Below are 27,109 nucleotides of genomic sequence, written 5' to 3'. Positions count from 1 at the left end.
GTGTCACAATACATTGTATAACATGTATAAAATTATAAAAGAATCAATAAAAAAATTTTTAAACAGGAAAGAATAATAGGAGAGTTCAATACTATCTCTTACTGTTTGAAAAGACAGATCATGAGGAAGGTTAGAGAAGACCTGAAGAGCAGCATTACAATATTCTTGCATTTCCATACCTTTCCTAATAGAGGCACTGACTGCCTTTTTTTAAGAGTATCATTTCAAAGATGCTTGTATAGGCAACTACTTTGGAAGAGAGAGTACTGCTCAGGATACTAAAGACAATTATCTCCTTATAGAACAAAAGGAAGGTACTTTTTACACCACTATAAAAGGTTTTTGAGCACCGCAAGCAGAAGTTTCCTCAGCTTGACTCAAAGCTATACATGTACACAGGCCTCTGCATCTTCCCCATGAGACTTAGGGGACAAGAGAAACTCTAAATTCTTGCTGCTTGCTACACTGTGAGTAATAAAATCCTACCTATCTAACCAGGTGTGCTGGATAAGTTTTAGTGTCAACTTGACACACCTGGGTTGAGGGAGCCTCAATTGGGGAATTGCCTCTATTGGACTATCCTGTGGCCATGTCTGAGGGGCATCTTCTTGATGAGTGATTTGGGAGAGCCCAAACTGTGGGTGGTGCCACCCCTGGGCAGGTGGGCCTGTGTTGCATTAAGAAGGCAGGCTGAGCAGGGGCCAGGGAGCAAGTCAGTAAGCAGTGATCCTCCATGGCCTGGGCTCCAGCTCCTGCCTCCAGGTTCCTGCCCTGAGTTCCTACCTTGGGCTCCCTGATGAACTGTGACCCAGGAGATGTAAGACAAATAAACCCTTTCCTCCCCAAGTTGGTAGTGGTCAGAGTGTTTTGTCACAGCAATGCAGAAACAAACTAAGACACCAGGAATCCTTATCCTTGACCAGCATGCATGAGGATTAACAACAAACTAACTTGTTAACTTGGCCTGGGGGGCAGAGGCGGGGGAGATCTCAAATCATTCTATCTGCAACAACCATAATCACCTTGGTTCAAATAACATTTAGAGAGCTATTATGGGTAATAAAAATTTGAAGTTTACATGAAACAAACCACCGCAATGGGATCCTAAAAACAAGTCTCAGTACATTTAAAAGGACATAAGAAAATCAAATTATAGATCAGTAACAGAAATATATCTGAAAAATCATCAGGCATTTAGAAATTTTAGTGATTTTCTTGCTGTGTTTGTTTTTTTTTTTCTTCTTCTGAGACAGGGTCTCACTATATGGACCAGGCTAGCCTCCAGCTCAAAGCGGTCCTCTGGCCTTAGCACTCAAGTGCTATGATTACATGCATGATCCACCATGACACCTTATAAATTTCAAAACCACATTTCTAAATATCAACAGGTCAAAGAAGAAATCACAGTGGAAAATATCTGGCACTAAATGTAAATGAAAGCATAATGCATCAAAATTTAAGAAATATAATTAAAGCAATAAGATTAGAGGAAATTTTACACCTTCAATTCTTGCGGAAGACCTAGGTTCAAATCCCAGGACTCACATGGCAACTAACTACTGCCTGTAACTCCAGTTCCAGGGGATCCAACACCTTCTTCTGACCTCCACAGGCCTTGTATGACATGGGTGCACTTACACACATACATACAGGCAATATATTCAGACACATAAAGTAAAAATAATAAAATAAAATAAAATAAACTGATAATTTAAAAACTTTCACCCACCACAAACCTCTATCTATCTATCTATCTATCTATCTATCTATCTATCTATCTATCTATCTATCTATATATCTATCATCTATCTCATCCATTCATCTACCTATCTATATACCTATCTATTCATCCATTCATTCACTTACCTACATCTATCATCTATCTATCTATCCATCCATCCATCCATCCACCGATCCATCCATCTATCATCTATCTGTCTATCTATCTAATCTATCCACCCGTCCATCCATCCATCCATCCATCCATCCATCCATCCATCCATCCATCTCTATTCTAGTTTCTTGTTTCTATTGCTGTGATAAAACACTGACCAAAAGCAACTTGGGAAGAAAGAACTTATCTCACCTTACTCTTCCAAGTCATAGTCCATCTTTGAGGGAAGTCAGGCAGGAACTCAACACAACAAACTGTAGTCAGGAACAGAAGCAGAGACTATGGAAGAACAATATTTACTGGCTTACTTACCCTGGCTTGCTCATCTGCCCCTCTTATATAGCCCAGGTCTACCTGTCTAGGGATGGCACCACCCACAGTGAGCTGGGCCATTTTACATCAATTAAGAAAATGCCTAAGAGACATGGCCACAGACCAGCCCAATGTGGGAAAGTCCTCAACTTAGATTTTCTTCTTCCTAGGTGTGTAAACTTTGAAAAGTGAAGCTAACCAACAATTAACTTGATGCCATACAAACATGTCAGTATAAACCATAACTTTTCCTTTCTTTTTTATCCCCCAAATCTCATATTAATAACATAATACAAAACAGTTCAATGTCTCATGGGGCTGGAGAGTTGACTCAGTGGTAAACAATACTGCTGCTCTTACAGAGGACTTGGGTTCTCTTCCCACTATCCACATGGCAGCTAACAACCATCTGTAATTCCAGTTCCAGGGAATTTGATGCCCTCTTCTGACCTCTGTGAGCACTGTATGACATAAGTACACTTTCATAAATGCAGGCAATATACATATATTTTTAAAGTTCAATGTCTCTTTAAAAGTCTAAAGTGTCTTTTGCAACAATGTGAATTTCTGACTAACTATGAAAAAAAGTCTAAAGTCGCTTAACTGTGGACTCTTGTAAAATTTTCTTAAAAAGTTATATTCTTATTCTAAAAAATTCAGTGTTTGGCATCTAGGACTCACTCATGACCTTCTGAGTTCCAAAGGGCTTGGGTAGCTCACCTCTGCCACCTACACCACACAGCTTGTCTCATAGGCTCAGGCTGTTTCTACTGCACACCTGCCATTGCCCTTGGTGGCAATCCATGGTCCTGGAATCTGTAGTATCTGGGGTTTCCACTTCAACTGAGGCTGCACATTCACTAATGGCTTTGCGGTGCCTCCCACAGGGCCAAGCCTCAACTTTTCTCCATGATCTCTTTAGTTCTAGGGTCTTCTTTGCAACTGAGGCTGCACCTTCATCAGTGGTTCTCTCTTGGCCTCTTTCTTGACACTTCCACACAGTGCCAAGCTTCAGCTGCTCCCCATGACCCCCTCAATCTTGCAGCTTTCTGCTGCCAAAACCAGTACCACATGGGAGACTCTTACATGTTACCAAGTTCAACTTCCAGCTTGGAGGCTGGACTTGGCCCCATCTGGATCACAGCTTGTGTGTGCTGACCTTGAGAAATTATTTCTAAGAATATATGACATCAGTGACACTGGCCTCTTGTTAATCACAGCTCATTTTTCAGCTCCAGCTGACCAGCATCTATTGTCCCCATAAAGTCATTCAAAGTATCAAACAGCCTTCACAGAGTCTTTGTTTCTGTCTGAAACATCACAAGCCAGGCCTCATTTGCATTTCTTCACATTGTCATCCAAGCTCCCACAGCAGCCCATTAAACTCTGAGCATGCAATGACTTTTCCAGCTGAAAGATATAAAATCCTCCCCCAAACAACATGGTCAGGTCTGTCACAGCAATATTCTACTCTCTAGTACCAACTTCTATCCTAGTTTGCTCCTTTATTGCTTTGATAAAACATGAACCAAAAACAACGTGAATATTTATTTCATTTTAATAACCCCAGGTAACATGAGGGAAGTCAGAGTAGGAACTCAAGCAAAAACCATGGAGGAATGCTGGTTACTGACTTGCTCAGTCAATTAGGGTGGATGTCTATAAGCATTCCACTCTGATGCTGAAGGCCTGGAAAACTCCTGGAGAGCTACTTACTGGTCTTGAGTCTATGTTGAAAGCCTAAGAAGTTGGTTTCAATATCAGCAAAGGAATGGAACAACAAAAGGATAAACTTGCCAGCAAGGGTAAAGGCAAGTGACAAAATGCAAGTTTCCTTTTTCCATGTTTTTTAATCTAGGATACCACCAGAAAGTGCTTCCCACATTTAGGGTAGGCCTTTCTGTTCAAATGATTTGTTTTTAAATTTAAAATTTTTTTTATGACTGTTTCACATGCATGTATCCAAGTGCACCATGTGAGTGCAATGCTCACAGAGGCTAGAAGAGGGCACCAGATCCTCTGAAATTGCAGTGAGGAACAGTTGTGAACTGCCATGTGAGTGCTGGGAACTGAACCTGCATCCTCTGCAAGGGCAGTCAGTGCTCTTAACCACTGAACCATCTCTCAGTCCCTTATCCCCATTTAAATAATTTGATCAAGAAAGTTTCTCACAAGAGTGCCCAGCAGCCTGCATTCTAGTTCATTACAGATCCAGTAAAAATGACAATGGTTAGCCAGCAGTATACATAACACACATACATGTATATATACATATATATATATGAATACATTATATATTCAGGATCAGATTGTTACACTAGTAATTTAAATCAGTAATTAAAGGAAGAAAATAAAATCAGTCATATATAAGCTTTAAAAAAGAAAGAAAATTCCCCTAATGTCAAAATCAACAAAATGGGGCTGAAAGATGGCTTGGAGGTTAAATGCACAGGCTGCTCTTGCGGAGGACCTGGTTCTGGCTCCCAGCACTCATATAGAAGCTAAGAATTATCTGTAACTCCAGTTCCAGAGGATCTGACACCCTCTTCTGGCGTTTGTGGGCAGTGCACACATGTGGTGGGCTTATAAACATGAAGGAAAACACTCATAACAAATAAGAGAACATAAATAAATAATTTTTGTTAAAAAAAAATCAATGATGGGCCAAAAGATGCCTCAGTGAGTAAAGGTGCTTACCATCAAGCCTGGAGACCTGAGTTCAATCCCCTGGACCACAAGATATAAAGAACTGATTCCTGCAAGTCTGGACTCAGAAAGGGAAAGGGAAAGAGAAGGGGGAAGGGGGAAAGAGAAGGGGGGAAGGGGAAGGGGACGGGGAAGCAGAAGGGGAAGGGGAAGGGGAAGGGGACGGGAAGGGAAGGAAACCAACTTCTGGATCCTGTATCTAAACGTAAAAACTAGTATAAACCTTGTACAAAAAACAGAATGAGGGCTGGAGAGTTGGCTCAGTGGTTAAGAGCACTGACTGCTCTTGCAGAGAACCCAGGTTCGATTCCCAGCATCCACATGGCGGCTGCAAACCGTCCTGAACTCCAGTTCCAGGGAAATCTCAAGCCCTCTTCAGACCTCCATGGCGTTGCATGACACAGGTGTACTCACATACATACAGGCAATACACTCATACACATACAATAAATAAATAAAAATAATAAATATTTTTAAAAAACCAGAATGAAATCTTCGTGAACTCAGAATAAGCAAAAATTTCTTAGGATATCAAAAGTGTGAGCCATGAAAGAAAAAAGTTAACGAAGACAAATCTTTCAACTTATGCAGTTTTTCTATTTGCAGACAGGGTCTTGCTATGTGGTCCAGGCTGGCCTCAAACTTGCAATCCTTGTTCCTGAGCTTCCTGGTTACTGGAATTACAGACTAATGCCATGCCTGGCTTAACTTACACATTTCTCAGTGTACCACTAAAAAAATGAAAAGCTCATTTGCTATATTTTGGCCAGTTGTGACCTTCTGGGTTAATCATTATCTGTTGCATGAGGAAGCTTCACTGGTGAGAGTTGAAGTATTCTCTCTCAAAACATTGTTCTGTTATGTTCCCTGAGTCTTAGTGTAGAGGTTGTATTGTAGATATGTCATTTAAGGCTGGGCAGCTCACAGACACTTAGTCTCTGTGTTTAACTAGCTGTGCAACTCTGTAATAGTCTCCACCTGTTGAAAAAAGAAGCTTCTTTAATGAGTGATGACAGGTATACTTGTCTGTAAATATAAGGATACATATTTTACATAGAGTAAAAAATTATATTTGTCTAGGGATGTGACAGATGTAGGGTTTTCTCCAGGATCTCTGACCTCTCCAGCCATGTATGAAATATTTTTAAATGGATAAAATACTTGAATATACCCTTCACAAAAGAAGACAGAACATAATGAAGAGATGTTCAATGTCAAATGATTAGGAAAATTCATAGTGAAACTGCAAGTGGGAAGCACTATAACCATCAGAATGAGTAAAGCAGACTGACAACACTAGGTGCTAGTGAATGGGTAGAGCTACCGCAATTCTCATACATTGTTAGTGAGACCATAAACCATTTGGAAGTTTCTAATAATATTCATCATATACTATCATAAAGTATAGCAATTCCAGTCTTAAACACTTATCAAAGATTAAATAAAATATATGACTATACAACCTTTTATAAGAATGTTCATAGCAACTTATTCATAAAAGGCAAAAACAAGATAGAAGCAATCCAAACAGCTATCAATAAGCAAACTGGTACGTTGATTCAATGGAATATTTCTGAATAATAAAAAGTAATCAACTAGTCATGTAAGTCAAAACATGGATAGATCTCAGAAACATCATACTGAATGAAAGAAGCCAGACACAAAAGTGTATATACTATATAATTCTGTTTATATGAAATTAAAGAAAAGAAAAAGTTAATCTAGACTGACAGAAAGCAGATCAGCAGTCAACTAAGGCTGGAGTTAGGAGAGGATTGACTATAAAAGGGAGTGAGGAATTTTCAGCAATGACAGAAATACTGTATTTCCTGTCTGTAGGAGTGGTTATAAGGTGCATAAATTGGTCAGAACTACCAAAAGAGACACTTAAAAATGGTGTGTATTATATATAAAATTTTCAATGTTGATATTTTAAATATTATAACCTGTAATTCTGTATAATACAAAATCAAATTATATAAGAAAGTTTAAACACAGAAGACCGCGGGGTGCCACTCTCCTAACTAGACTGACAGACACATCTTTTGCAGCAGTGTTATCATTCTGGGGAATCAATTTTGCATCCAGTTTTATTTATGCTATTGACATTACTATTTCACATTTCATAGGCCATATAAAACAAAAAAAAATCATGAAGTAGACAGACCATATTTGGCATCCATTAAGCCTAGACATTTAGGTTGTTTTTCATTTTTTCTGACTGTAAAAGGTAGAAATAACAGCTTTACTATAAAGGTCTTTTCTCATTTTGGATGTTGCTTTGGACAAACTCTCAAGAGCCAAGGCTCTTTTTAAAAATTCCTGTAGCCTTTCATTTTAGAAATTATACCAGTTTGCTAGGGCTACATTAAAAAAGTACCACAAACTGAGTGGCTGAAACAACAGAGATAATAAGAAGTGATAGAGACTTGTCAAAAACTCCAAAGTAGAAAAAAATGAGAGGGCAGAGGCTTTTTTTTTTTTTTTTTCCAGTCTCTATCAAATCATGGGGGCCTTACAAAGTCTCATCAACTGAGAAAAAAGTTTAAAAGTCTGATATATTAAAATCAGTATAATCAGCTTAACTTTTCTAACATTTAGAAAATGCCTCGGTCTTTGGCAAGCCAGCATTTGGTTAATGTACCAAAGACTATTGGCTTTCATTTTGTATTCACTATCAATAATATGAGAGAAGTCTCAACACCTAGACTTTTAAGCTTTTTTCTCAGTTGATGAGACTTTGTAAGGCTCCCATTATCTCAGAATCATAGCAATCACAGACACAGGACCCAAAAAAATCTTACAGGAAGTCTGGCTCTAAGTTTAGCTTTGAGGTTATATATTTTCAAATGGCTGTAGAGTCCTAGAATAGTCTGCCACTTACCTGCTAGCAAACTATTCTAAATTTAAGTTCTCTCATTTATAGAGTTGGTTTATTTACCTGCCATCAAAGAGCTGTGAATATTTAAAAAAGTAATGTATATGTGGTAAATAGCCAGCATTCATTTAACATTAACACTATCATTTAGAAAAAAATTGAATTATGGTTTTAAAAAAATGTAAGAACTTGTTATCTTAGCAGCTTTGATATGAATGGTTCAGTAGTATTTATATTTGCATTGCGGTAGAACTTCATTTGACAAAATTAACTCCCCAGCCTCTTTCCTGTTCCCTCTTCTACTTTATTTCTATGAATTTAACTGTTTTAGACTCCTTATATAAAGTCATACATTATTTGTTACTTCTTTTACTATGTTAGAGGGTAAGCAATATATTTATAAAGCTCAGTAGCAGAGCCACAACAGAGCTGTATTTTCTAGTTCCTAACAGAGTAATTCATACGGGGTTATTTTGTAGATTAAGAGAATTGTGAAAGCCTTTCGGATACCCAGAATTTTTATAAATACTCCTTATGTCTACCATAGAGTAAAGGACTATTTAAAGCACAAAGCTTTAAAAAGACCTGTGAATCAAGATTTATGAGTTTTAAGTATGCCTGGTTTCTTGCCATGCTGCTAATTTATAAAACTCCAATACTATCGGTATTAAACAGAACCAGATCTGATAGGAACAAGTCAAACTAAGACAGTATAACAATCTCTAGGTTAGAAAGAGTAAGCCAGTTACAGTCAGCAGCTCACAGTGCCTAGCTTCTGGGAGGAGTGTTGGTCCCCTACAGAAACACAGATGTGGTCTGGGAAATCACTGAATTTCAAAACAGACATAGAGTCCGTGCAGCCACACGTAGTACAGATCTCCACACACCACTCAGCAGTGGGAAAATGCCTCCCACCATGGACATCGTTTCAGTCTACCTGTCACAGGAACACATCCCTAAATGTCCCAAGGAACTTGACCTGGTAATTTGGACTGAAATACAATAAGCCTATGTCTTGGCAAAATATATCTGTAATGTGTATGCCTAAACGTTACCTTCACTTCAGACTGATGGTAAAATAAGAAAGTAGGGGCGGGGTGGGGGAACTGGAGGGTGAAAATGGGGTTCTGGCCAATGTTCTATTAACTAAGGCAACACAATTAAAGACATAGATTAATGAAAAAGCCAACATGATCATAAAACAAAATAAAACAAAACAAAATGAAAACATAAAGCAGGTCATCCAAAGAACATCACTAAGCATCTCAAACATCCTGTTCCTAATTGGCAGTAAATGTCTTGATCTGGTTGATTTCAGCAGCAGCAATTTACTAAGGAACAATCTAATACAATTTAGGGCTGTAAGAAGCAGAACTCATTTCAAATGAAATGAAAAACATTAGAAAATTAAACCCCAAACAAACAAAAACATTTCCAAGCCTAGCCAGGAGCACAAACTATCTGGTTTTACCCCTTCAGAGGAAGCAAAATTTCATTCTGGGAAGCTTCATAAGTGCAATGCACCAACATAAATGATTCAAGAGACAGTTACCACACACAAAGACATTCACATACCAAGACATTAAAAAAAGACGTGATATCAGAAGGGGACTATTAGGGGAAGAGACCACGGACCAGTGAGAGAGGGAGGGATAAGCACAAGTAGTCAGGGGATGAAAATATGATCAAAATGTGTTGTAGGCATATATGAGAATGCTATAATGAAGTCACTTAATTTACACAATTAATATACAGCAATGATATTTCTAAACACTAATTAGATTAGACTTCATGTGGGGAATGAAATATGAATCCCAGAGAATGGCTTGAAAAGTGAAAATGAGAACAGTAGTGGTTTACATTTTCAAGAATCTTGAAAAAAATGCTGAATATCATTTCTTATTTCAAAACTCTGAAATGCTGAAAAAATCTTATCAGATTAAATAATAATGTGACATGGTAAAAGCAAATGCTAATTCATGGATTTATCTAATCAATTTGTTGAATTTAGCAGCCAACTACTGAAGCTCCACAGCCTACAAGTATGGCAGAAAGTGCCTGTGGCTTCCACATCTCCATGGCAACTACACGTATAAACATGTAAAGAAGTGTGTCATTCAATAGCAGACAGGAAATGAAAAGGGGGACTCGGTCCATGTTGTACTGCCTGAACCTGTACCTCAGAACCAAGGTTACAAAGCAATACTGTGTTCCTCAGCTTTCTGACTGTTGTGACAAAAGACCTGCTATAAACAAGTTCAGTGAGGAAAGCTTCATTTTTCAGAGGTTTCAAGCAGGGTGGGTGAGGTGGAGCAGGACAGTGGACATTATGGTGGCAGGAAGTAGAGTGGGAGAATCTTTCTTTTCCCCCTTTATTCCATTAGGGCCCTAAGCCTATGAGAGAGTATCATCCACATCAAGGTTAATCCTCTCCAGAAAAACCTCTCATAGACATGCCCAGAGGTGTGCTTTACTGTTCCAATCAAGTTAACAAGACTAACAATCCCAGATACTAGAGGCAGTGAGGGTGCAGGGGAAATGATAGGGTCTTTGCATGTCTGGATCCAGGAATCTGGCCTCTCTCAACCTGCTTAACTCTTCTCCAAAAAAGCTGATCCAAAAGTGGCTCCCCCACACATCCCTGCCTCCTGACTCACCTGGACTACATAGAGGATGTGTTCTGGCTTACTGCTTCCAAATACTTGCTCAGGCAAGCTTATTTCCTGCCAGGTAGAACTCTGAGCAGTTAGCTAGCCCATGTCTGGCAAGACTGTCTATAAAATCCAGAAGGGTCCACCTAAATCACTGCCATAGGCTACACTTAAAGTCTGCTTTAGGAGCAAAGGAATTGTCAATTCAGTTTCTAATTACCTGTCTTTGGTATCTTATTTCTAAATTAGTTCCTAACTCAGGACAACTCCAAAGTGTTATTATCTCCTTAAAACTTAAACAATACTCTCCCCTTTGCTGCTCCTGGTTTACTGAATCACTTCACACACTTCACTGATCTCCCCCTGCTACTCATTTATAAATATTGAGAGGCCACTCACAGTCCTCCAAAACTTGTCACAAACTAACATATTTAGCTAATCTTAATTTCAACCTCTTCCCATAAGTGCCTTACTCTCCAGACTAACTGGGATATCCAACCAGTCCACTGCCTTCCATGTGAAGACACCCGCCTCTGACACATACCCTCCATTTCACCACCTAAAGGCACAGGCTTTAGAACACAGTCTTTGCTCTCATGGAACTTGGAATCTAGTTGGGAGACAATGAAGAGTTGGAAAAAGCAATGCCAGTTGATAGTCAGTACTAAAAAGAAAATTAGATCAGAGTAAGGAGAGGAAGTGTTTGAGACAGGATGATGAAAGTGGCCACTGACAGAGGTGCTAGGAGGGGCCACACAGGCTCTCCAGGTGAAAGAGCTAGGCAAATAGTGGCTAAACACTAAAGAGGGAGTCACTGAGTACCATAAGGACAGCAAAAAAGGAAGTCAGAAGACATGAAACTTCAGCAAGGACACATAAGGCAGGCCACTAAGGGCCTTGTGAGCCAGACACCAACTCTACACTTCAGTCAGAATGGGATGAGAAACTTCTGAAGCGGATGCAATTTGAGAGGAGAAACCTAATTTTAAAAGCTTCTTCTGGCTAAGACAGCAAGAGGGTAAGAGGGGAAGCAGGAAAGCAGATGAGGGATCCTGCAGTGATCTTGGGAGCTCACAGGGCTGGGGACAGAAGTAGAAGACAGGAAGTTAATAGGAAGCAGTCAAATTCTGGATACATGCTGTAGATGGAGTCGACAGACCTGTTGATTGATTGAAGGGAAGGAGTGAGACGGAAGGAAGAGCCAAGAATTCTCAGTGACCTGAGAAACACGAAGGATGATATTACTTTGAGTTGGGGAAACCCATGAGAAGACGCTTCAGGGAAAATCAGAAGCTAATACTGGATGTGTTTGGTTTAAGATGCCCAGAAACATTCATGTGGAGTGATTAGACAGGCAGTCTGGAAATTTAACCTTACCTCAGCACATGCATGCATGTGGACACCAACAACACACATACATACACATACATACTGACTCACCAATGATATTACTTTCATGGTGGCTCTTTTCATATTTGATCTTATAACAGATTCCTTTCAGGATAAAACAAAAATCTCAGTCGACATTTTACAGAAGAAAAATGAAGGGACAAAATTCTTAACTATTAAAATGTGATTATCCATTTTATCCATTCAGTAGCTATTTATTTTCGAGAAGCTTGCTATGAGCTAGAAATACAGTGCTAAATAGAAAGACATTACCCCATTCTGTGAACCTAATATGAAGTAAGCTGGCAGATACTGTATATATTATTGCTTGATTATTTTAGTAATTATTTAAAAATTTTTAACTCAAGAATCAAGATAGATACTTTTTCAAGGCCACAGTGAAGAACACTTGGTTTTTGCTGTCCCCAGAAGCTGAAGGACAGTGAAACAGATCTGTCTCATGAGGCAGTGTTCCCCTCAAAAAACCCCGGATTGGTTCCTGGCACCCATATGGCAGTTTACAACCATCCCTAATTCCAGTTCCAGGAGATCTGACGCCTTCTTCTGGCCTCTGTGGGCACTGTGCACACATGGCATACTCACATATATGCAGGCAAAACACTCATACACATAAATTTTTAAAAATTAAAAATTCTAGCCTTTTGACTATTTGAAGGTATTAGTTATATAAAGTAAGAGGTTTAACTGTGACATTTTCATACATGCATTAGGACTGCCTACATTGATTCCATAGCTCCACTCTCATCAACAGTGCTGCAATAAGCATAGTACAGACATCTCTACTCCATGTTGGCTTCGATGGATCAAATGATAGTTCTACCTTTACTATCTTGAGGACGCTCCAAACTCCAAAGCGCCTACACTAAATTACATTTCTACCAACAGTGTATAAGGATTCCTTTTTCCTCATACTCTAGCCAGCATTCCCTGTTGACTAAGGGTGCCGAATATCTTCTTATGTTCTTACTGGCCATTTGTACTTCTTGGAGAATTGTTCATTTGCCCAGGTATTGATTGAATTACTTGATCTTCTGGTGTTATTATTTCCTTTGATTTGCAGCCTTTTGATTTCATGCAATCCCATCTGTTAACTCCTGAGCAATTAAAAATCTTATTCTGGAAGTTGTTGTGGGTCTATTGTTTTTTCTAGCATGTACAGTTTTACATCTTACATTAAAGTCTCTGCTTCATTTTGAGTTGATTTTTGTACAGGGTGAATAATGGGAGAGCTAGTTTTGATTTTCCATGTGTGGATATTCAGTTTTCCCAGGATCATTTTTTGAAGAGATTATCTTTTCTCTAATGTGTGTCTTTGACAGTTTTGTCAAAATTTAAGTTGCTATAACCATGTGGATTTTCTTTCGAATCCTCTTTGTATTCCACTGGTCTACATGTCTGTTTTTGTACCAATATGCTGTTTTGTTTACTAAATTTTCTAGTATAATTTGGAATCAGATATTATATAGTGCTAGCTAGCACTGTTCTTTTTGTTCAGGAGTGCCTTGGCTATTTGGGGTCTTCTGTCCTTCCATATAAATTTCACAACTGATTTTTCTAGTTCAGCGACACTGGAATTTTAGTGGGGATTGCACTATATCTGCAGATCGTTTTGGATAACTTGGCCATTTTAACAATGTTAATTCTGCAGATCTAAGAACATAGGAAGTCTTACTAACTTCCTGTGTGCCCTTTAAATACTTCAGTGTTTCATAATTTTCATTGTAGCAGCCTTTTACTTCCTTGGCTTGGTTTCTTTCTAGGACTGGGTGCATATGTGTACCTACTATTAATGGCATTTTTAATTTTTAAAAATTTATTAATTTCATGTTATGCTTGCATGGATATAAGGGGACCATGTGAACAATGCCTGTGGAGGCCAGAAGACAGAGCTGGATCCCCCTGGAACTGGAGTAATGGACAGTTGTTAGCTGCCATGTGAGTGCTAGGAACTGAACCTAGGTCCTCTGGAAGAGTAGCCAAAGCTCTTTACCACTGAGCCATCTCTCCAGTCACCTATTCTGTTTTTTTTTTCTCTCAACAACTTTGTTACTGTTATATATAAACACTACTCATTTTTTAAATGTTGACTTTGTATGCTGATACTTTGCTAAATTTGTCTATTTAGCCAAAATTTCAAGTACTATATTGACTAAAAGTGGTTAACAGTTGTCCTACTTTGCTTTCGGTTGCTGTGATAAAACCTTGATTAAAATTACTTTAAGAGAAAGGGGTTTATCTGGCTTATGCGTTACAGTCCTTCATCAAAGAGAAGTCAAGGCAAGAATTGGGGTACAAGAACTGAAGCAGAGACCATGGAGGAATGCTACTGACTGGCTCACTTTTCCTGGCCTGCTCAGCTAACCCCCACCCCCCTTTTTTTTTTGGTCTTTTTGAGACAGGATCTCCCTGCAGCCCCAGCTGTCCTGGAACTTGCTATGTAGACCAGGCTGGCCTACATAGAGATCCACCTGCTTCTGCCTCCTGAGTGCTGGGATTAAAGGCGTGCGCCACCACACCCGGCCTCAGCTACCCCTTTTATACAGCCCAGGTCAACCTATCTAGGGATGGCACTGCCCACAGTGCACTAGACCTGCCTACATAAATTAGCAGTTAAGAAAATGTACCACAGACATGTACACAGATCAGTCTGATGGGGATAATTCCTCAACTGAGATTCCCCCTTCCCAGGTATGTCTAGGTTTGTATCAAGTAGACAAAAATCTAAGCAAAACAAGAGTGGACATTCTTTTTTTTGTTCCTGATTTTAGCATGAATGCTTTTAGTTTTCCACATTCAGTACGATGTTGGTGACATGTCTGTCATACAGCCTTAGGATTTTGAGGTGTGCTCCTCCTATTCCTGGCATTCAGGGTTTTTAATCATGATGGACACTGAATTTCATAAAGGGCTTTTCCTACATCCTACTGACAAGATCATATGATTTTTATCCTCAATACTTTAAGTTTCATTATGTTTATTTGCTTTGGGTTGAACCACTCTTGCACTGCTGGAATGAAACCAGCTTGTTTTTTGTTATTTTTTTTCCTATGTTGATAAATTTGGTTTACTAGTATTTTATTAAGGAGTTCTGAATGTACATGCATCAAGGATATTAGTCTATAGACTTTTTTGTTGTTGATTCTTTATCTAATTTTGATTTCCTAGAATGGAGTTATGGAAGCATTCCTTCCTTTTGTATTGTATGGTGTGGTGTAAAGAACACTGGTGTTAGTTCTTCTTTCCAGGCTTTTATTTACTAGCTTGTAGCGTCTAGTAGAGGCATTGTGTCCATGCCCCCTACCCAAATATAAGATAAACTTCATTTAAATTCTTTGTGTGTGTATGTATACATATATATACATGTATGTGTATATATGTATGTGTGTGTATATATATATATATATAAAGCTTCTATAACAGTAAGTTTCTATATGACTTTTAAAAAATGTCTTTAAGTGTTAGTTACCCTCCCCATACTCTCTCCTCTATCCTGCCCTCCCATCACCACCAGTTAATCCTTCATGTTTCATTATTCTCCATTCTCCCTTTATATTACTATCTTCCCTCCCTTAAAATTAAGCTCCCCATCCCCCATAGCCCCCTTACTAGTTTCATAACCTCTATGGGTTTTCTAAATGAAACACATATATCTAAAGATTCAAAGCTAAGATTCACATATGACAGAAAACATAGTGATATTTGTTGTTTTGGTCTGAGTTACCTCACTAGAATGACTGTTTCCAGATTTATCCATTTTCTTTTGAATTTCATAATGTTGTTTTTCTTTACAACTGAATAATATTCCATTGTGTCAGTATACCATATTTTCATTATCCATTCATCAGTTGATCTAAATCTAGACTGTTCCCATTCCCTAGCTCTTGTGAACAGAGCAGCAATGAACATGTATGAGCAAGGATCTCTGTAGTAGGATATAGAATCCTTTGGGTATATCCTCAAGAATGGTATAGCTGGATCATGTGGTAGATCTACTTCTAGTTTTTAGAGGAACTTCCACATTTCCATATTGGCTATACCCAGCTGGACTCCCACCAGCAGTGAATAAACGTTCCCCTTTCCCAACATCCACGCAAGCATTTATTGTCATTTTTTTGTTGTTGATGTTGATCTTAGCCATTCTGACTGGAAAAAAATGAAATCTTAAGTAGTTTTGTGTTTCCCTGATGGCTAAGTAGTTTTGTGCTTCCTTGATGGTTAAGGATGTTGAAGATTCTTAAAAACATCTCTCAGCCATTTGCTTTTCAGCTTCTGAAAACACTCTTTAGTTCCATGTCCCCATTTTTAAATTATTTTTAAGACAGGGTCTCCCTGTAGCCTCATAGCCCCAACTGGCCTGGAACTCACCATGAAGACCAGGTTGTGTGAATCTCAGAAAGATCCACCTGCCACTGCCTCCCTAGTGCACCATCATGCCCAGCTCCATTCGCTATTTTTAGTTGGGTTGTTTGTTTACTTGCTGTTTGGCTTTTTCAGTTCTTTGTATATTGCAGATACTAATCCTCTGTCAAATGTATAGCTGGTAATTTTTTTTTTCCTATTCTGTAGGCCACCTCTTCACTCAAATGATGGTGTCCTTTGCTGTACAGAAGCTTTTTAGTTTCATGAGGTCTCATTTGTCAACTGTTGATCTCAATGCCTGTGCTATCTATCACACTCCTGTTCAAAAGTCTTATCCTTTGCCCATAAATTCCTGTGTATTCCTGTGGTGGTGTGAATGAAAATGTCCCCCATAGGCTCCAAGTATTTGGACATTTTGTCCCCAGATGATGGTGCTGTTTGGGGAGGTTTTAGAAGGTGTGGCTATCCTAGAGGAAGCATGTCACTGGGTGGGCTTAGAGAGTTCTTAAGCCTTGCTGGATCTCCAGTTGCTCTCTTGCTTCCTGTGCCTGCCTGATGATGTGAGAGCTTCTACTTCTGCTGCTCCTGCTCCAGCCACCTTCAGCCACCATGCCTCCCTGCCATGACGGACTGTAATTCCCCTGGAACCGTAAGCTCAAATAAACTCTTCCTTCTATAAACTGCTTGGGTCAGTGTTTCTATCACAGCAACAGAAAAGTGACTAATATAATTCCCTACTTCCTCCTCTGTCTGATTCAGAGTATCAGGTCTTATGTTGAGGACCATGATCCATTTGGAGTTTTGTGCAGGATAAGAGATACGGATCTAGCATTATTCTTTTACATATAACTATCCAGTTTGACTAGCATCATTTTTTTTTTAAAGATGCTAACTTTTCTCCAAATGTGTTTTTTGACCTTTTGTCACAAATTGGATGACTATAGCAGCTTATCAGGAGCTTATAGGCTTATATCTTATAATAGGCTTATATCTGGATCCTCAATTCTAGTCTGTTGAACAATATTTTTATGCCATTAGCATGTTGTTTTATTACTCTAATTCTGTTGCACAATTTAAAGTTGAGGGGGGTGATACTTCCAGCAATGTTTATTGTTCAGGATTGTTTTGGTTATTCTGGGTCTTTTGTGTTTCCTTATGAGTTTTGAAATTTTTTTTTTCAATTTCTATGAGGATAGCTTTGGAATTTTGACAAGGACTGTGTTGAATATGCAGATTGTTTTTGATAGGACAACTTGTGGGAGTCACAATATTAATGCTACCAATCTATGAGCACAGGAGATTTTTCCATCTTCTGGTATCTTCGTTGATTTCTTTCTTCAATGTCTTATGCCTTACAGTTTTTATTATACAAATCTTTCACTTCCTTGATTAGACTTCTCCCAAGTTGTTTTTTTTTTTCTTTAAGCTATAATGAATGGAATTATCTCCCTGATTTCTTTTTCAGTATGTTTTTATTCATATGTAGGAAGACTGCTGATTTTTATGTGTTAATTTTATATTATTGCTACTTCGTTAAATGTATTTATCAGTTCTAGAAGTCAACGTATCCTTATCTGTAGGTGATATGAATTAATACGTAAAAGATCCTAAAAATTCCACCAGGAAACTCATCTGGAATTTTTTCAATTTAATGGAACATATACTTTCAAATTATTTCCTAATGACAATCTGAATCTCAGCAGTATATTTTATAATATCCCTTTTATTACCTCTAGTTTTATTAATTTGGGTCTTTGTTCTCTTTTGGTTCTTTATCTTTCTTCTCAATCTTTCCAAAGAATCAACTTGTTTCACTGGCCTTTTATATTATTCTTTTAGTCCCTATTTCATTTATTTTATTTCAGTTCTGACCTGTATTCTTTCTTTCTTTTTACAAGTTCTAGGTTTGAGCTCCTGCCATTTTCCTAAAGCTTTGAAATGCACCATTGGGCTCTTTACTTGAGACCTCTCTGCCTTTTCAATGTAGGCACTCACACAGTTTCCTCTTAAAAAAATTCCCTCACTGTATTCCACAGGTTCTGGTATGTGGTATTTCCATTTTTATTGGATTTTTGAAGTTTCTTTAAGCTCTCTCCAGTTTCTTAGTGATCCAATGCCTATTCAAATGTGAATGCTTAAATTATGTCCATGTACGTTTAGTTTCCTTTGATTTCTAGTCTCAAACCACTATGATCTGATAAGATATAAAAATTATTTCATTTTTTGCAATTGCTAATATTTCCTTTGTGAACTAAAATGGGACTTATTTTGGAGAAATTTTTCTTAGCTGCTGAGAAGAATGTATATTCTGTGGCTGTGGGATAGAATATTCTATAAACATCTGTTAAGGCTATTGGAACTATGTTGTAGTTTTGTGGATTCTCTGTCTGGACAATCTATTGGTGACAATGGGGTACTGAAGTAACCCACTATTATTTTGTTGGGGTCTCCTTGTTCCTTTACATTTATTTTATGAAATGGGATGTACCAATGCTTCATATATATACATTTACAATACTTATATCTTGATGAACTACTGCTCCCTTATGACTCTGTAGTGACCTTCTTTCTCTTTTTTGACTGGTTTTGGATGGAAGTCTGCTTTACTAGATATGGGTATAACTCTTTCTTGATTTGTATTCCACCTGCTTAGAACATTATTTTCTATCTTTTCATTTTCAGTCTATAGATGTCATTGTTGATAAGATGAACATCTTGCATATAACAAAGAGTTTGGGACCTTTTCTTTTTAAATCTAAGCAGCTAGCTTCTGTCTTCTACTTGGATTATTATCAAAAGTTACGTGCTACTTCAATTTTATATATTTCCTCTAGTTCTTCTGAATTTGCATTTTTTAAATTTCTATTTAGTCATCCATGAGATTTGATGATCTATTGAATGAATGATGATTCTTTCCTAGTCTCAATTTTCTTTACCTACTTATTTGGCGTTCCTGGATTATCTATGACTTTCTCAATATTTGGGAAATTTTCAGATTATTAGGGTATTAAATAGGTTTTCTTTTTAAAACTGTTTTACATTTATTTCTGATTGATTGATTGATTGATTGACTGACTGACTGACTGACTGATTGATTGATTGATTGATTGATGGACTGATTGACTGATGACTGGACATATGTGCACTGTAATATGTGGCGGTCATAGGACAACTTGTGGGAGTCAATTCTCTCCTTTCATCATGTTGGTCTCAAGGATCACCTCAAGTTGTCAGGCTTGGTGGCAAATGCCTTTCCCTACTGACTCATCTCGGTGGCCCTTAAATAAACTTTCTGTCTCTTCCTCCTAAACCTCTACTTCTTCATCTACACCTATTATTCTTACATTCAGGCTCTAAGCCACGCACAAAAGGTCTTGTGTCCTGATTTTTCTGTTAATACTCTCTGATTGAGAGAGTTAATTCATCAACCTTGCCTTCATGCTAGGATATATCTTCTTCTGCCTGATCTATTCTGTTGGTAAGGCTTGCCACTGCATTTCTTTGTTTGATTAACTGAGCCTCTCATTTCCAAGATTTATTTTGTCATTTTCAAAATCTCTATTTTTTCACTAATTTGTTATTAATATCCTATACTGCCTTCCTTGTTTGATTCAACTGCTGTACATATTCTTTTGGAACTCATGTTTTGATAAATGAATCACCCTTTTGAATTCTGTATCAGACATTTATTTTATCCACTTTAAGGGATTTTGGAGAATTAACATTTCCTTGTTTCTTCATATTTCTTTTTACTTCTTTGTTGATATACACACATCTATCGTAGTATTTCTTTGTAGAATTAGTGAGATTCTTATGGGATAGCATTCTCTCTTGGCCTGTTGTATGGTGTTGATTAATTATAACTGGTCTGCCACAGTTTCCCTGTGGCTTCTTACAGTGTATTGAGGAGTTTTGACTCAGTACATACTGTTTTTATTACAGTGCTGATATACACAGGGCCCCATTGGTAGTTCAGACAGTTAGCTGTAGATAACAGAGTACAAGAAGTTTCTCAGCACTGTGTCATCTTAAAAAGTCTGAGAGTGAACTATGCTAGGGGTCCTCATAGGTGGGGTGATCACAGCATTTGTGTTAATCCTCTGCTGTTCCTGAGAAACTGACCAGATTTGGGACTTCAGGCCCCTGATCTGTATGTATCTCATTGGAGACTTTTCTCTCCCAATATATGAACAGGACTAGGCTGTAGGTGGAGCAAAGGACAATTTCTCTCAACTGGATTACAGACATATCTTAGCAGCAAAGCACCCACTCACTCTATTCAAAGTGCTGGCCTTGATCCGCAGCAATGTTTTTGTAAATGAACACAACCAACAGTAACATCCATAACGTGAAAGCAAATCAAACTTAGATGTACAATAAAAACCTATTAAAATAATAGCATCAAAATACCAGGGACTTCCAGGTAAGATGACAGATGAGAAGATAACTCCTTAGACCAGGATTAAGGAAAAAAGTCAACATAAGAAAGCACAGCCTTTTGCTAGAGAGATGCGCCAGTGGTTAAGAGTGCTTGCTACTTTTTCAGAGGACCCAAGTTCAGTTCCCAGCACCCTTGTTGGATACCTCATAATCACCTGTAACTCCAGCTCCAGGGCATCCAATGCCTTCTTCTGGCTTCTGTAGGCACCTGCATGTGTGCACACATGCGACATGCGACACACACACACACACACACACACACACACACACACACACACACAAAAACCTCTTTTGAAAAAGAAAGCACAGCCTTAATTCCTAAGAGAGAAAGGGGAAGAACTTCAGAAATTCAGAGGCAGTGATAGAACAGTAGAGTGCTGACAAAAACACTGGTGATGCACTGAAAAGAAGCCAAGTCAAACATAGCTCTAGTTAGCTCCCCAGAAGGAATAAAGAAGCAGAAGCTTCATTTAAAAGGTAGGACAGGTAGTCCTTATGAAAATAGACTAGCAATCCTACCACCAAGACATGCCCCACAGCCCCTTGCAAGCCTCAAATTCAGCTGTGAGTTTGGTGAGACAGAGATTTCCCCAGAGGACAGAACAGCAGTGGAGAAGAATCACATTTTGGTCACTCTACATGACTCAAAGGGCAGTGGCTAGGGGCCATCTCCAGAGTGAGCCTGTTGTTTAAAACTAGGCCCGCATCTGGGCATGGTAGCGCACGCCTTTAATCCCAGAAAAGGCAGGTGGATCTCTGTAAGTTCAAGCCAGTCTGGTCTACATAGTGAGTTCTAGGACAGCTGGAGCTACAGGGAGACCCTGTCTCAAAAAGACCAAAACAAACAAACAAAAAAAAAACAACAACAAAACAAAACAAAACAAAACAAAACAAAAACCTAGCCCTGCAGATCTGAGAAAAGGGAACAACCACAAATCAGAGAGCTAGAATTTAGGTTGCCACAGCCCCAGGAGGTAACTTAAGAGATGAGAAAATATCTAGAAGTAGATGCATTCCTAGGTACACATAACCTACCAAAAAGATATAAACTTAAATAGATCCATAGCAAGCAATAAGATTGAAGTAGCAATAGCATGTCTCCCCACAAGGAAAAGCCCAGGCTCAGATTGAATTGCTGCTGAATTTCATGAAACCTGTAAAGAAGAGCTAATTCAAACAACCACAAATTACAAAGAGCAAGCACACACTATCAAACTCGTTCTTTTAATTGAGTGATGCCATGATATCAAACCAGGTAAGAACAAAACAAAAAAGAAAATCATAGACCAACTTTCTGATGAACACAGATGAAAAAAATTATTAATAAAATACTAGCAGGCTTAATTTAAGGACACATTAGAAGATCATACACTATAGTCAAATTGGTTTCATCCCAGGATGTAAGGTTTATTCAACATACACAAATCAATAAATATAATACAACATAATACAACACAAAAAGTTTTTTAAAAATATGTACATGTATGTAAGGGCACCCATGTTGTGCAATGACCATGGAAGCCAGAAGAGGGAGTGGGATCCCCTGGAACTGGAATTATGGATGTTGTTAGCCACCATGTGGGTGCTGGGAACCAAACCCAGGTCCTCTGCAAGAGCAGCCAGTGCTCATAACTGCTGAGAAATCTCTCCAGCCCCCATACAAATAGATTTAAAGACAGAAATGACATGATATTATCTCATTTCCACTGAAATGAGTAATGAGACAAGGATGCCACTTTCAACACTCTTATTCACTATAGTACTCCAAGTCTTAGCTAGAGCAACAGAAAAGAGAAAACAATAATAGGGTTCAAATAGGAAAGAAGTTAAATTATCCCTATTTGGAAATGACATGAACATACACACAGAAGACCACACACACTCCACCAGAAAACTCTTAGACCTGATACAGTTTTAGGAAGGTAGTAGGATACAAAGTCAACATACAAGTATCAGTACCCCTTCTATATAGCAATAATAAACTCAGGGAGTAAGAAATCAGGGAGAAAACCCTTTTCACAATAGCTCCAAAACAAAGTACCTAAGAACAAACATACCCAGGCAGGTGAAAGAGTCTATAATGAAAAATTTAAGACACTGAAAAAAGAAATTAGAACAGACACTAAAAGACAGAAAGAATAGGCTGGAATAGGTAAAATATTCCGTGGATATTGGTTAAGTTCACTGGGTCAATGGTGTAGCTTAAGTCTGATTTTAGTTTAGGTAACCTATCTAGACACGGGAGTCAGATACTGAAATTATCCATTACTTAGTATAAAGACTTACTCTCAGAATTAATATTGTTAAAAAAGTGACCATATTACTAAAAGTGATCTACAGATTCAACCCCATAAATCCCAATTCAAATTTGGGTTTCTTCAGGGTTTTTATTATGAAGGGACATTGAACTTTGTCAAAAGACTTTTCTTCAATGATTGAGATGGTATGGCTTCTATCCTTAAATTTATTTATGTGCAGTATTACACTTACTAATTTTTGTATACTGAAGCATCCTTGCAATGAAAGCTACTTGGTCATAGTATATGACATTGTCATGTGTTTTTGAATTCAGTTTCTAGGTATGCAATGAGAATTTGTACATCTATTTCATTATGGAACTTGGCCTGTTGTTACTCTATCCTTACATGGTTTTGTCATCATAGTAAGGCTGGCTTAGTTAGCCCTAGCTGGTCTAGAGCTCACTATGAAGAGTAAGCTGAGTTAGCCCTAGCTGGTCTAGAGCTCACTATGAAGAGTAAGCTGACCTCAACCTCCCAGAGATCCACCTGCCTCTGCCTCCTGAGTGCTGACATTAAAGGTACGTATCACCGTGCCCAACTGTCCCTTTCTATTTAAAGGAACGATTTGAGGAGCACAGGTGTTTTTGCTCTTCTTTAAAGGTTTGGTGTACTCAGCAGTGAACTTTTTTTTTTTCTGAGACTCTTTATTTCTGCTTCACTCTCATTGCTTGTTATGGATCTCTTTAAATTCTTTGTATCCTGCTTAACCTAATGTTGTTACAGTTCATATGTGCACAGGAAATTTATCAATTTCTTTGTAACTTTCCAGGTTTGGGGAATACATTTACAAAGCCCTCCCCAAGGACTCTCTGGATTTCACTGAAATCTGTAACAGCAACCCCCTTCTTCATCAGTAATTTTGTTAAGTTTTCTTACTTTGCTTTCTTTTGGTTAGTTTGTCTGGGAGGTTGTCAATCTCCGCCCCCCCCCAAATAACTGATTAATTCTATGCAGTGTTCTTGGAGTCTCTACTCATTAATTTCTGCCTTGATCTTTATTATTTCTTGCTATCTACTGCTTTTGGTTTGGATTGCTTGCTTTCTTGGATCTTGAGGTGTATCATTCTGTTATGTATTTGAGATCTTTCTAATTAGAAAGATCTTTCTAATGTAAGCACTCATGGTCAGGTACTTTCCTTGTAAAACTGTATTAGTTGTGTCCAAACAGTCTGGCAAGTTGCACTTTCATTTTCATTTGGTTCTCAGAACTTTTTATTTTGGTTTTTGATAAGGAATCTCACATAGCTCAAGGCTGGTCTTCAACTATGTAGTTAAGGATAACCCTGAACTCCTGATCCTCCTGTCTCTACCTCCCAAATCCTAGGATTATAGGCATGGATTACCACACCCAGCTGATTCTGGGAACTTTTAAATTTCCCTCCTGATTTCTTCAATGACACATTGGTCACTCAAGAGCATACTGTTCAGTCACCATCTATTTGGGTAGTAGTTTTTCTTGCTATTGACTTCTAGTTTTATTACACTATGATCTGATAAAATACAAGCAATTATTTCAATTCCTCTGTATTTGTAAGACTTGATTTATGGCCTAAAATATGGTCTATTTTAGAGGCAGTTCCAAAGAGAAGAATGTATGCTTTGTTTCTGTTGAATGGAATAGTCTGCGGACAGCTAAGTTCATTTGACCTATGGTATAGTTTAAGTCTAAAGTTTAGTTTGGATGATATTACTAAGGGTTAAGAGAAGGATATTGAAATCAACTATTACTGTATCAGGACCTAGCTTACCTTTTATGCCAATAAAAGTTTTATGAAATTACAAACCCCAATACTTGGTACATATTGCTATATCTTCTTGAAGAATTTTCCCCTTCATTAACATGTAATGGCCTTCTTTGTCTCTTCTAACTTTGGTCTGAGACTACTTTATAGATATCAGAATAGCTACATCAGCTTGTTTTCAGTTTTTGTTGATCTGACAGGTTGTTTTCTATGCTTTGATTCTACAGATGTGGTAGTAAGAGATGTGTGATGGTTAATACTGAATGTCAACTTGACAATAACTAGACTCATCTAGGAGATAAGCTTCTGAGCATGCCTGTGAAGGATTATGTTATTAGCTACAAGTGGGTGGCCACTCCCTGGGCTTGAGTCCTGGACTGTACAGAAGGAAAACAGCAAGCTGAGCACAAGCCTTCATGCTCTCTGATCCCTGACTGTGGATGGATGTGACCCAGCTTGTGCTGTTTTTATTTCCTTCAACTACATGTTGTGCCCTTGAACTGTGAACTGAAATCTCTTCTATCTTGAGTTGCTTTTGTCAGGATATTTCATCACAGCAACAGGAAAAGTAACTGCATACAATGAGTGTGTTTCTGGGCAAGAGAAAAGTTGGATCTAATTGGGGGGAGGGGTCTTTTTAAATTTTTTGACAGGGTGTCCCTGGAGCCCCAGCTGGCTTGGAACTCACTGTGTAGACCAAGCTGGCCTCAAACTCACAAAGATTTACCTGTCTCTGCCTTCCAAGTGCTGAGACTGAAGACATGCACCACCATGCCCAGCTTTTTGGATCTAATTTTTTAATCCAGGTAGCATCTATATCTCTTTATTGGAAAATTAAGCCCATTTACATTTAAGGCTATTACTAAGAGGTATTTATTAATTCTAGCAATTTATTAGTTTTTTTTCTTGTTCATTGAATTTGCCATTGTGTTGGACGTGATAGATTCCTTCCCAGTTCTTTTTGTTCAGCTGTTCCTTTCATGAAATTTCTTTCCTGTGCTCTCAAGATGGAGACTGTCCTTCTTCCTCCTCTGGGTATAGTATTCTTTAATTATCTTCTGCAGGGCTGGCTTGGTTGTTATGAAGTGTCTTAGTTCATCTTAAAATGCCCTTATTTCTCTGTCAGTCTTAAAAGATAGCATTACTAGATACTTGGCTGATAGTTATTTACTTTCAGGGCTTGAAATACATCATTCCATGCTTTTCTGGCTTTAAGGGTTACTTATTAAACCTGATATTACTTTGCAGTTTCCAACCTTATAGAAAAATTGGCATGTTTCCCTGATTGGTAGTTTTTAATATTGTGTCCTTGATTTGCATTTTGGAAATTTCAAATATAGTATGTTATGAAGAGGGTTTTCTTCTGGTCTTGTGTATTTGTAGTTCTAAATGTCTATTGGGTTTGAATGTCTCTATATAGTCTTGGGTAAATTTCTTCTATGATTCCATTGGATAGATTCTCTATGGCCTTGGTGTTCATCAAAGCTCCTTCCTTTATCCCATGGATTCCTAGGGTTAGTCTCCTGATTGTATCTCAGAGTTCTTGGACTTTGTAATCACAGTTATCTTCCTCCTTATCAATGTTTGAATGTAATATTTTATCATCTTGCTCTCTACCCTTGATATTTTTTCTTCTTCTTCATCAAGTCTACTACTGATACTGTGATTCCACTGTGTTTTTTATTTGATTCACTGAGTTTTTCATTTCCAACATTTTTTTTAATATCCCAATTTCCTTGCTGAGTTTTCCTTCTATATTTTATTGACTTTTTCATCCATATTGATGACTTTATTCTGTGTGTTGCTGACTCCCTTTTCCAGATCCTACATTCAATTCATCTGTTTGCTGGTATCCTCTTTCAGGTCACATCATTTTTACCAGAAAACTTTGAAATCTTCATGTGATATTTTATCTATTTCAGCATCTTTGAGACCAGTAGCTGTGGAGCTATGATGATCGTCTACAGAATATATTTTGCCTCACGTTTTCATGTTGTATTTCTGTGTTGTGACTTGACTTTCTCTTGGATTTGGGGGAAGGAATCCTTATTGAGCAGTCTATTCTTTTATAAACATATTTTACTTAATCTTTTACAATTTCATGCATGTATGTAACATATTGCTAGCATGCTTGCCCCCCCAACTGACCTCCCCTTCTTTTTCCCAACTAGTCTCCCTCCTAGTGTCATGCCTTTTTACAATTTTTATCTATTTTTATTTTATGTGTATGAATGTTTTGCTTGCATGTATGTAAATAAACCTCTGTGTGCAATGCCATCATAGATCAGAAGAGGCTGTCAGATCCCCTGGAACTAGAGTTTCAGATGGTTGTTAGCCACTACTAAGAGAACCAAACCCAGGTCCTCTCTAAGAGCATCCAGTGCTCTTAACCACTGAGCTATCTCTCCAGTACCTCAT

At 38.1% G+C, this 27,109-nt stretch overlaps 1 protein-coding gene across 10 annotated transcripts in view; it reads right to left on the bottom strand.

Annotated features, from left to right (window-relative positions):
- The window catches only part of Fancc (FA complementation group C), a 274,173-nt gene that overhangs the window by 146,127 nt on the left and 100,937 nt on the right, over positions 1 to 27,109 (bottom strand). The gene's annotated exons all lie outside the window — the stretch shown is intronic.

This window comes from Nannospalax galili, unplaced genomic scaffold (assembly GCF_000622305.1).
Source record: "Nannospalax galili isolate Female #2095 unplaced genomic scaffold, S.galili_v1.0 scaffold467, whole genome shotgun sequence".
Lineage (NCBI taxonomy): Eukaryota > Metazoa > Chordata > Mammalia > Rodentia > Spalacidae > Nannospalax > Nannospalax galili.
This window is presented reverse-complemented; position numbering and strand designations above follow the sequence as displayed.